This window comes from Macaca fascicularis, chromosome 3 (assembly GCF_037993035.2).
Source record: "Macaca fascicularis isolate 582-1 chromosome 3, T2T-MFA8v1.1".
In the NCBI taxonomy this organism is placed as follows: Eukaryota; Metazoa; Chordata; class Mammalia; order Primates; family Cercopithecidae; genus Macaca; species Macaca fascicularis.
In genome coordinates this window covers 18,500,707-18,512,771 of record NC_088377.1, presented here as the reverse complement: position 1 = coordinate 18,512,771, position 12,065 = coordinate 18,500,707, and the positions used below count along the sequence as shown (strand labels likewise).

The following is a 12,065-nucleotide window of genomic DNA, read 5'->3' as shown; positions in this document are numbered from 1 at the left end:
TAATGTGAGGGGAAATGAAAACTTGGATTTATAGTGTAGTCCAGTTGACTAAAGTTTCGAAATAATATTGACATACTGATAGTAAATGGAAAAAGGAATGGTGGAGAAAGCAGTTACGATTTCACAGAAACCACTTCCAACAGAAATACCATTTTAGATTGCTGATCTTCTAAATGAATGTTTACAATATCATTTTTAAGAGAAAGTTTTATTTCCATTGTGGTTACTAATGCATCTGAGTCACTTGTATATTCTTCTCCAGTGTGATGTATAAAAGGTCAATGAAGAAATAAATCACTTTGAAAAAGACCTATGTTTAACAGAAGATCTTAGGAAGGTCATCCTTAAAGACCATGTGTTAAGTTGGCTGAGTATCAATACAATGAGTATTCATTGATTCACAAGGAACTCATGTCCCTAGGGCTCCAGTTTCTAAGAGTGGTCCACAGTGGTAGATTCAAGCTGAACTCTGAACTTGAAATGAAATCCTATGTCATTTGAACTCTTTCTATTCTCAAAACTGTGAGATCCTCTGACAAATTCTGCTAACAGTTCCAAGGTTTAAAATTGGGGAAGTTAGAGACATGTTATTATTATTATTTTTTAATTTCAACTTTTATTGTAGACACAGGGAGTACACGTGCAGGTTTGTTAAATGGGTATATTGCAACCACACAGTGAGCATAGTACCCAATGGGTAGTTTTTTCAACCCACATCCCCCTTGCTCCCTCCCCTGTCTAGTGGTCCACAGTGCCTATTGTTCCCATGTACATGTCCATGTATGCTCAATACCACAATCCTAAGTGAACTAATGCAGGAACAAAGACATGTTTTTGTTTTTATTTGAATGCTACATCTGGGGCTGGCTAGGACTGAGAAGACACTATGTCTTGCTGACATGTCAGTCCCAACTTGAGCCTCTTCTGTGTGTGTGTGTAAAAAAGAAATCTTATTTATTTATTTATCTATTTTTAAATTATAAATTCATAGGGTACATATGCAGGCTTGTTACATGGGTGTATTGCATAATGCAGGGATTTAGGCTTCTAGAGAACTCATCACCCAAATAGTGAACATAGTATCCAATAGGTAGTTTTTTAATTCTTGTCCCCCTTTCCACCCTCCCCACTTTTGGATTTCTCAGTATCTATTTTTTCCATCTTTATAGCCACCAACATGAGTCTTTTGATGAAATAATGCCTGGCTGAGGTCCACAACTTAAAACAACATTCCAACATAGATTCTCATGATCCCTGAAGAAGTATGCTTGATGTGGCGAAATATCATCAAATGATTAAGTCAACATAGTAGAAGGAAAGAACAGTTCTTTATCAGATTAAATGAGTGAAACAGCTAAATGTCAAGTGACAAAATGTTGGGACTGACTGTATAAAATGCTAATAACATCTACCAAATAGTTTGCGTTGCGCTAAACAACTTATGCACATTATTTCTTTGATTCTTTTTAACACACTGTTGTGGGCTGAATGGTGTCTCCCAAGAAGTCATATGCTGGGATCCTGTCCTGTAGTGCCTCACAACGTGACATTGTTTGGAGTAAGGGTTGCTGAGGATGTAATTAGTCAAGATGAGGTCATACTTGAGTGAGCTGGGTTTCTAATCCAATGTGACTGGTGTCTGTAAAGGGGAAATGTGGACACAGGCACACGCATAAGGAGAACACCATGTGCAGATGAAGGTAGAAATTACACTGATGTGTCTACAAGCCAGGGAACACCAAAGATTGACAGAAAATCACCAGAAGCAGAGAGAGGCAAGAAACATTCTCCCTCAGAGCCTTCAGAAGAAAGCAACCCTGCTGGCACCTTCATCTTGGACTTTGAGCCTCCAGAACTGTGAGGCGATACATTTCTGTTGTTTAAGCCACCCAGTTTGTGGCATTTTGTTACAGCAGCACTAGAATCCTAATGGACGCTGTATTGGATACATATTTTAGGCTTAGGTAGGGTGGATTAAAAACTGTCTTTGTGAGATTATACCTATGAATTAAATCAAATACTTGAACTAAATAAGGTATGGTGTATACATTCCTCAGACAGAGGCAAAAAGAAAGACACTTCTCCATTCCTCATGGATATGCAGCAAATGAAGAAAACTGCTAGCACAAGGAATGGCAGTCTTGTGTGCTTTTCTTGTGTGATATTTTTTCAGGCTCATAACAAGTTCAGATTTCAAGCATCTAAATTTGCTAACTTCTCTGCACTTACTCCAAGGCCAACTAAGAGAAGAGAATTGCTGTTCTATGTCAAGAGAGTTTTCCTTCCACACAGCAAGGTAATAGGCTGTAGGCCTCTCATGAAATAGGTTACTATGATGGTTTGGGAGGGTTGATAGGCAGACACAGAGTTTTAAAGCAGTGGAAATGTTTTGTGTGATATATGATAATAGATACATGTCTCTATACAATTGCCCAAATTCATAGAATGCACAACACCAAGAGTAAACCCTAATATTAACTATGGACTTTGGGTGATTGTGATGTGTTGATACAGGTTTACCAATTGTAACAAATGTATCACTCTGGTGGAGGATGTTGATAATGCAGGAGACTACGCATGTCAGGCAGGAAGTATATGGGAAATCTCTGCACCTGCCTCTTAGTTTTTCTGTGAACCTAAAATTGCTCCAAAAGAAATAAAGTCATTAGAAAATTGCTATAGTGCCCATTAGCTAACATTCCCTTGCCTTTGTGGCCCCTCTCTTCAATGAAGGATTGCTGAAAGGAGTGGGAAATTGTCCTACAGCAGGGAGTAGAAGGCAGGGGACGAACAGATATCACCATCTCCATTTGTAAATGAGGACAGCCATACTTAAAGAGAAAGTATTCTGCTCAAGCTCCACCATTAGTAAAAGTCCAGTATTTAAATCCAGAAGTTACTCCAATCTTGTGTTCATAACCACTGGACTATGCTGCTTCCTAAAACTCACTTATTAGCGTGACATAATGATAGTGTTCAGAAAAAGCTCTTCCACTCCGCATGTTTTTTTATGTAAAAAATAATGCATGCTTATTGAAATGACTCAAATAATACTGAGTCATATAAGGAAAACTTTAATGTTATCTGCTTCCACTTTCTTGTTATAAACTCACGCCCTTGAAGTAACCAAGGGCCACAGTTTGATATTTATCTTTCCGTGTGTTTACCTACTCCATACAAATAGATCCCCAAAAAAAGCACAGAGGGGTTTTTATTCCTGTCTTCTTTAAAAATTGGATGATACTCTTTATATTGACCATCCCTTCAGGTATTTTAATCGACACATAATCATGTATATGAATATATATGGCTTATATATATAACTGTATATGACATATATGTATTTCGTACACGACAATCTAGTGCTTTTTTAATCTGTAAAACAGATTCCCAAAATAGATAATACTGGGTCAGAGAATATATATATATTTTTTAATTTTATAAAATCTAGCAATTTACTTTTCAAATTGTTTTACCAATTCACACCTCAATCAGCACTGCTTAAGACTGACAATTTCCCCACACTCTTACCAGTCCAGAATTTTATCTGGTATGTCCATCTGAATGTCCACACACAGGCAATTCCATAGCTGGTTCATTCAGTAGCTCCATAGTTTTAGTTCTCTGTGTTAACCGATTTGGAGTCTATTTGGCTCTTCCCTCATATCCACAAGACGGCTGCTCCATGTCTAGAGATCTCTTCTTCCTGTGAAGATGTAAGCAGCAGAAACTATCCTGGGTGACTTAATCATAAGAAGGCTGTTAAAGGATGATCAGTAGCTCACAGAATCATTAGGGAGGCTGAAGAACCAGATTTAGAGACAAATAGTCTGAACAATAGTCAAGCCATGGCATAAAAGTGATCAGAAAATACACGTTTGAGATGATGAATATGCTAATTACCCTGATCTGATCACTATGTACTATGTGTATGGAAACATCACCACATACCCCAGGAACATATACAAGTATTATTTTTTCAATTTTTTTTTTTTTTAATACAAAATCTCATTCTGTCACCAGGCTGGAGTGCAGTGGCGCAATCTCAGCTCACTGCAACCTCCGCCTCCCCAGTTCAAGCGATTCTCCTGCCTCAGGCTCCCAAGTAGCTGTGACTACAGGTGCGCACCACCACACCCAGCTAATTTTTGAATTTTTAGGGTTTCAACATGTTTGCCAGGATGGTCTCGATCTCTTGACCTCGTGATCTGCCCACCTCAGCCTCCCAAGGTGCTGGGACTACAGGCATGAGCCACTGTGCCCAGCCTTTATTTTCTCAATTTTTAATAAATTAACTCAATGACAAAACAAACGAGACCATTTCAAAATCATGGAAAATAAAAACTGACACTGCTACCAATTCTGCACCAAACAAATTAAACTTGCAGCAACTAACCTCCTCGAGAATTTTTTTTCTTTTTTCTTTTTTTTTTTTTTTTTTTTTGAGACCGAGTCTTGCTCTGTTGCCCAGGCTGGAGTGCAATGGCGCAATCTTGGCTCACCGCAACCTATTCTCCTGCCTCAGCCTCCCAAGTAGCTGGGATTACAGGCATGCACCACCATGCCCAGCCAATTTTTGTATTTTTAGTAGAGATGGGTTTTCGCCATGTTGACCAGGCTGGTCTCAAACTCCTGATCTCAGGTGATCTGCCTGCCTCAGCCTCCCAAAGTGCTGGGATTACGGGCATGAGCCACTGTGCCTGGCTGAGAATTTCTTACTGTGATATTGTGAAATATATATTTGGTATCTGCACCTGGTTCCTGAGACACAGCTCCTAATACCTTCATAGATAGGGATGCTAAGACAATCTTTTGCTCTAATATTTGGTCTTTGAGCCCAGTTTTGGCACAGAGCTCCTAAGACCTTTATGATTTCCTGAGTGCTAAGAGTGTCTGACAAAGAACTTCCAAATCCCTTGGAATTTCTTAGGCAATAGAAGCATCCTCTGTTCTAATGAGGTGACTCTTGGTGGGTACCGGCATAGCTTCATGATTGGGGTTGGTTGGCTGCTAGAAGAACAAATCATGTGATTAGAGTGTTGGAACTTTCCATCTCAGCCCCCAATCTCTGGAGAGGTGAGAAAGGCAAAAGGTAGAGTTGACCACTAACAGCCAGTGATTTAACTAATCATGCCTATGTACTAAAGCATCCATAAAAAACTAAAGATCACGGTGCAGAGAGCTTCTAGACTGCTGAATAAGCGGTAGTTCCTGGAGGATGATGCACCCAGAGAGGCATGGAAGCTCTGTACCTCTTTCCACATACATTTGCCTATGCATTTCTTCCACCTGGTGGATCCTCTGTTTGCTTTGTAGTATTTTTTATTAAAAAATGGATAAATGTAAATAAAATGTTTCCCTGAGTTATGTGAACCACTATAGCAAATTAATTGAACCCAAGAAGGAGGTCATGGAAACCCCAATTTATAGTTGGTTGTTCAGAAGCACAGGCCAAAGCCTGGAGCATGTGATTGGCATCTGAAGTTGGGGGGAGTCTTGAGGAACTGAGCCTTCGATCTATGAAATCAGATACTAATTCCAAGTAGATAGCTGGGTGAATTAGAGGACTCCAAGCTGGTGTCCGAGAAAAACTCACACCAATTTTGGTGACCAGAGTGAAGTGTAGTGTTGAGAAGAGAGAGTAGGAAAAAAGTTTGCTTTTCCATCAAAGGTACCATGTCTGTTTCTCATATTACTTGAAGGAGTCTAAATCATACTACATAGGAAACTGCAAAATGTAGCATCTAAAAGTTTTCAACTTTTGTGGTAGGAGGCAGTCTGTGCCTCCCACCAAAACTCATAAGGTATGAGTTCATCAAACTGTACAGAGAGAGTTTGGGTGCTAGGTGGCAGAAAAGAATAATCAATGTGTGCAGCATACCTTCTTTTTGAGTTTAGCCATTCTAACAGATGAAAACTGATTTCCCATTCTTTCTCTTATAACATCTTCCTAACACTATGTTTAAGATATGTTTTATTTCATTTTCCTAACTTGTACTTTTATCTTTTCCAATTGTTAATGTAGTTTTGTGTTCTTAAATTTTTAATGCAATTTATATTTTGGTAATATCTAAAATATCAATCATTTTATTATTCATTCACCATAAAATGTGGCTACGGTTTGGACATTTGGATTAAGTAATGACATTGTAATTCAGCCAGAACTGGCAGTAATCATCAGTGTTTGGGATGTTTTGAGAACAAAAGTCTCAGTTCCTGGAAGGGTGGCCCTTCATATGAACTCAGAGTGCACACTCTGTATGGTGTAATCCAAGATAGTTGAATGGTCTGCCTGCCAAAAATAGGCCTCCCACCAGGTTTTTATAAAGACTAGTATTACCAGCTTGAAGGCCTTTTTTCTGATTTAAGGTATTAAAACCTAAGGACCATGTTAAAAGATTGAAATTAACATTCACTGACTTGTTCATTCATTAATCTTTTTAAAGTTTTTTAATTGACGAAAAATAATTATATATATGTACAGGGTACAATGTGATGTTTTGATGTATGTGTACATTATAGAATGATTAAATCAAACTAATTAACATATCCATAACCTCACATACTTATGTTGTTTGCATGTGCTATGAATATTTAAAATCCACTCTCATAGCAATTTTGAAATATACATTACATTAACTATTGTCACCAGGCTGTGCAATTGATTTAAAAAACTTATTCCTCCTATTTAACCAAAACTTTGTAAATATTTAATTAGTGCCTCTTATTAGCCAGACTCTGTTTGAGGCACTAATGACACAGAGTTAAAAGTCAAGTTTGAGCCTCTCTTCTTAGGCATATAACTGTAGGCAAATTACGTCAACTCTGGCCAGTTTTCACATTTAAAATAGAGATGATAACGCTACCCACTTAATGGGTTTGCTTTAAGAATTAAATGATATTGTTTACGGTGCCCAGAAGGAAGGTAGGCCCACTGGCAGTCAGCACATGTAATGGACCAAGGGGTCTTTGAAGAAAGAACATATCCAAGTACAGGCGATAAGCTTGTATTTGAGGACAATGGGGTAGTGTTGAATGGCAGGATTGGGGTGCTATCTGTGATCCTCCCATAGTCTGATGACAGGGCCGGCACCAAAAGGTGTGATCCAATCAAGCACCAAACTCTCATGCAAGGGCGTCGTCCAAACCAGAAACAGCCCATGGGGACTGCCAGTTAGCTTTGCCAAAAAATATCCTTCCTGTCCAAGTCTCCCGAGTCTCTGATAAGAAGAGCCACCTTGAAGCTTTGGACTCCAAGCATGGCTTTCTGGTACAACTTTAACACAGAGGTTTATATTCAATTACCTACAGATACCATAATTATCATTACTATCATTATTAATAAACCTACAGTTAATTACAACAAGGTATGACAAATCTATAACAGACGTAGGCTAGGCTGCTATGGTTGACGAGAGTATAGAGGGAACAGCACTGCCCAAATTGGAGCAGAGGAAAGAAAGTTTGTAGAAGGCACCTAGAGGAGAAAAAACTTGAATCAAGTCTTCAAGAATGAATATGAGTTATGCTGGAGAAGAAAGTATGTGTGTTTGGCAGAAAGTACAAATGCTTGGAGAAGACAGATTAAACAGCACATTCAAACTATGGGGATGTGAAAGAATGTGGAGTGTTGGTAGACTTATGAAAGGATAGCGTGGGCCAGGACATAATCTAAATGTGAGAGAATGGAGAGAGAAGATGTTGTTCAAATTATGGATGGCTTTGTATACCATGTTGAATTGAGACATTGTGTTCAATAATATAAGGAGACATAAAATGACTTTCAGGGTGGTGGTTGGGGGAAGGTCATGATATCTGTATTTTAGACTTTCTACTCAGAGAGTAGTGGGGAAGTTGACTAAAGGAGTTTAAGATTAGTAACCAGGAAAGCCCCATCATGTCAACGCAGTAATCTCATGGGGAGTGGCAATGGCTAAAGTAGGAGCAGAAGCAAGGAAGGAATCAATTTGATACACACTTAAGAGGTAGAATTGGCACTTAAGACAACTGGCTGGAGAACAAGGAAAACTCTTCAAATATTACCAGGTCCCTGGCCTGGACAACTGAGTTAATGTGGCACTATCATCAAGCATGGGATATAGAAGATCAGGGTCATGATATAGAAGATCAGGGTCAGTTTGGTGAGTATGTATAGACTCTGAGATGTCTGTGGAACACTATTCAATAAGACATGGAGCTCCCTGTATATAGCAATATTTTCATGATGTGGCAGATGTGTATTTTGTCAACTGGATGATCTCCATTTCTCATATTATCTTCCCCACATGATTCTTGTGAGTATGGGCCTCAAGAGGCACCTGGTGTGAGATTTAGAAGACAGAAGTGAAGTCACATTGGATTATTTTTATACTCCAAAGGCTGGAGCTGGGTATGAGATACAGTAACTACACAGTCAAGTTCTACCTGCCAACTTACCTTGGTGGCAACATTCAGTTTCATTCCTGTATAATCCCCTGTTCCTGCTGTAGCTCCTTCTTCAGCATCTCTTGGGCCAGGTGAATAAAAAAGGGGACTGCCTTCTACAGGATACCCATGTTATCAAGGGTTACTTCTTAGTAAGAGGTGGACATGGGTTCCAGTTCATCTTCATAAGCCAACTCATCCAGAAAGTCCCAGTTTTTCCTCCTGGGTTCTAGCTCAGACTGTCAGGTTCCACTTTGTCCACGGTTTCCTTCTTAAATGCCTGCTGTGATGACTTCAGGCTGATAGAGAAGAAAAGAGCCTCCCATATTATTATTGAATCGCCTCCCAAAATTGCAAAAGGTCAAGTCTCTGTGGATAATCCCTGCTGGTTCTTCTACTCTGATTGAACCCTGACTGACAAAAAAATGTGGTTTTTATAAACCTCTTTTTCATTTTATACAACTTGGTATATTTAGTCCAACTATCCAGACGCTTTGGTCTCTGGGACCAAAGGTTAGTAGTTTTAGAATTCCATCAGTCTAGCACCCTGCTGTTCCTTTAGCATTAGTGCAGTGGCCCATCTCCTCAAGCTCAGAAATCATGTGTACAATAGATTGACAATCTAAAGCAGGGGTTGGCCTGTATTTTCTGTAAAGTGACTAATAGTAAATATTTTAGGATTTGTAGCCCATAAAGTCTTTATTGCAACTATTCTGCTTGCAATATTGAATAACAAGCAGCCATAGAAAATATAGAAATTTTAAAAGATGGCTGTGTCACAATAAAACTTTACTCACAAAAACAAACAGTACAGATTTGGCCTATAGCTCATGATTTGACAATGCCTAATTCGACAAAATAGTGTAAGTTCTTTATCATAAAAGAAATTTAAAATGTTCACAAATACATTTAACATTGAGAAAAAAATCAAAGTTAGACAGCCTGAGATCTAATCACAGCTCTGCCACTCTCTGATGCTCCATTTTCTCATTTTAAGTAGAGACGAGAAAGTAAATGCAGTGTTTTAAAATATATCCACAAGTGTTTTGACATGCTGTCTTTCAAAAGGTAACGTGTAATTCCCTTTCCCCGAATATGGACGGGACATAATGACTCCAAATGAACAGAATGTTGCAGAAGTTGTGTTCGCATAATTCCCAAGGCTAAGTTAGAAAAAAAGATGATTCAGTTTCAACTTGACTCCCTCTCAGGATAATCACACATAAAACACAACAGCCAAGCTGTGAGAAACCCAAGTGGCCAAACAGAAAGGCCATGTCGAGATGTTTTGACCAAAGGCTCCACCAGAGGTCCCAGCCAACAGCTAGCATCATCTGCCAGACATGCAAGTGATTGGACCACAGATGATTCCAGTCCCCAACTTTTGGAATAATACAATTGATGCCAAGTAGAGCAGAAATATTTGTCTACACGAACCTCACATAGATTGTAGAAACTCAAGTAAAATAAACTCTGTCATTATCTGAAACCACTAAGTTTTGGGGTGATTTGTTACATAGCAATAGATTGCCAGAACAAAAGGATTCCCAGAGACTCCTCTCTTACTACAATAAGAGAATTTTGTGGGACTCTCCCTAATCTATAGACCTGCTCACTTGGATCTTCGTACCAAAGACAAGTATATGCGTGCACTTGACTATTGAAGAGAGCTTCTCAACCATCAAGGAGAAGTCTCAGAAAACAAGCCAGAATACCATCAGAAGCCACAGAGAGGATTTAAGAGGCTGAACCTAATGATCTAACCTGGAATGTGACCAAAACTCTAGGTTTGACACTTCCAGTTCTTTTTAAAACGATGTCATGAGACTTTCAATAACCAGCCTAGATCAGGACTAGAGCCACCCAAACCATCTTTATGTGAAATGGAACACCACTGCTGAAAAAATAGGCCAATGAATTTTGAACTAGAAAGTTTGGGCTTTAATTTATTTTGACCAGAATTCTTTTCAACAGAAATGTAAATCAAATTTTAAAAGCTGGCTTCTAAGAGACATGAATGCCTACAGATCAGTTACAATTGGTTAATTTAAGGTTCATTCTTAAGTTCAACATTATAAGATGGAGTCTGGGAAACAGAATGCCTATACTTTTTATTCTAAATATTGGGATAAAAACCTCTATGACTAGGATAATTCTTTCATAAAGACAAAGATGATAGTAAGAATAAAAGAGAAAAAAGAGAATAAACCTATAAACACGGGATTGTAGCTTGATGATACGATGTGTGGATGGTGCGTATGAAAAGAGAAGGCGTTGGTTGAATAAGTGAGTAGGTGCAAGTGAATATAAATCCTGAAATTAAAGAACAAGCCTTTCAGAGAATGGAATATGAGAAAATCCTTCAACTTCATTTCTTTGCAGCACCTTCTTCCTTTCCTAAAACTACATGCTTTAGTGACACTGACCTACTTACTCATTCTTCAGTTTGCCATTTTTTCCAAAATGACATAACTTTACTACTCTAGGCTCTTTTCCTAGAATGTTCTCAGAGCAGTGTTTTGAAGTAGAAGAAATATGCAGTCATGCAACCATTGATTCAGAGGTCACATCTGCCTCTATCAAACTGTGTAAACTTGAGCCTTTGTTATTTATGACCATTAATTTCAAAACCAGTAAAATCGGGATAAGATATCCAGCCATATGATGATCACAGGGTTCAAGTAAGGCAATATTCATGAAACACTGACCACAATACCGCAAAACAACATGTAGGCCAAGTTTAGTAAACATTAATTTTCCCAGAGCCCCCAATTTACTACTCCATGACTTCTACTTAGGCTTTACAATCTGATGCAGTGTCACCTCCTCCATGCAGTCCTTGCCAAAGCCCCCAAGCAAAACTTGGTATCTTTCTCCAAGCTGTCAAAGCATCTTAGTCATATTGTATGGTCTTAGTATGATTACGTGTCTATCTACCCCATGTGGATTTGCACTTTATCAATTCCTTGTGTTTTGTACCTTCATCATGACAGTCTAGGGATTTTTGTTTTGTAACAAAGGCATTCATCAAGATGACATTTATAAAAATTAGTATGTACTATTTGAGAATGTTGAAATGTGGATTACTCAGTTCTTGGAAGTGTTTTAGCCTGCATTGCAGAGACCATCACTCTCTCTCCCCTCTGGTTCCCGTTTGCCCAGCTATCACTCTTAATTGATTTATGGGGGGCCCTGCTCTTCTTTATGACCTTGCCTCTCATGTTCTCTCAAGTTAAAAGTTTCTTTTTGTAAAACTATACCTTTGTTAATGAAATATGACCAATGGATGCTATAAAGCACTCTTGAAACATGTAATACAACACATTATATACTGCCCAAAGGGGTAGTACTAACTACAAAGGATGAAAAAACCACTACTGTAAAAGTTTACATTTAGGAATTAGTATTTTTCTCCTTATGTTTTAACCTCAAAAAAGGTTTACACTCTGATCCCTTTACTTCAATCTACATATTCTTAAACTGCTAAATGTCTAGAAATAATTATAATCCAACTAATGTTTACTCAGTATTTACCATGGCACAACACTAGAAAAGCGCTTTATGTGTCGTCTCATTGTATTGCTATGGCAAACTTACAGGAGAGATATTATCATTATGCTGGTTTCACAGATGAGGAAGTT

The 12,065-nt window shown here is 38.5% G+C and overlaps 1 protein-coding gene across 6 annotated transcripts in view; it reads right to left on the bottom strand.

The window, feature by feature from the left end:
* Positions 1-3,410: 3,410 nt before the first annotated feature.
* HEMK2 (HemK methyltransferase 2, ETF1 glutamine and histone H4 lysine) overlaps positions 3,411-12,065 on the bottom strand; it is a 344,126-nt gene continuing 335,471 nt past the window's right edge. For all 6 annotated transcript variants that reach the window (XR_012432074.1, XR_012432071.1, XR_012432072.1 and 3 more), the window contains 2 exons: positions 8,437-8,723; positions 3,411-3,706 (listed from right to left, as the gene is read on the bottom strand). The gene's annotated coding sequence lies outside the window, so the exon portion shown is untranslated. The remainder of the gene's footprint in view (positions 3,707-8,436; positions 8,724-12,065) is intronic.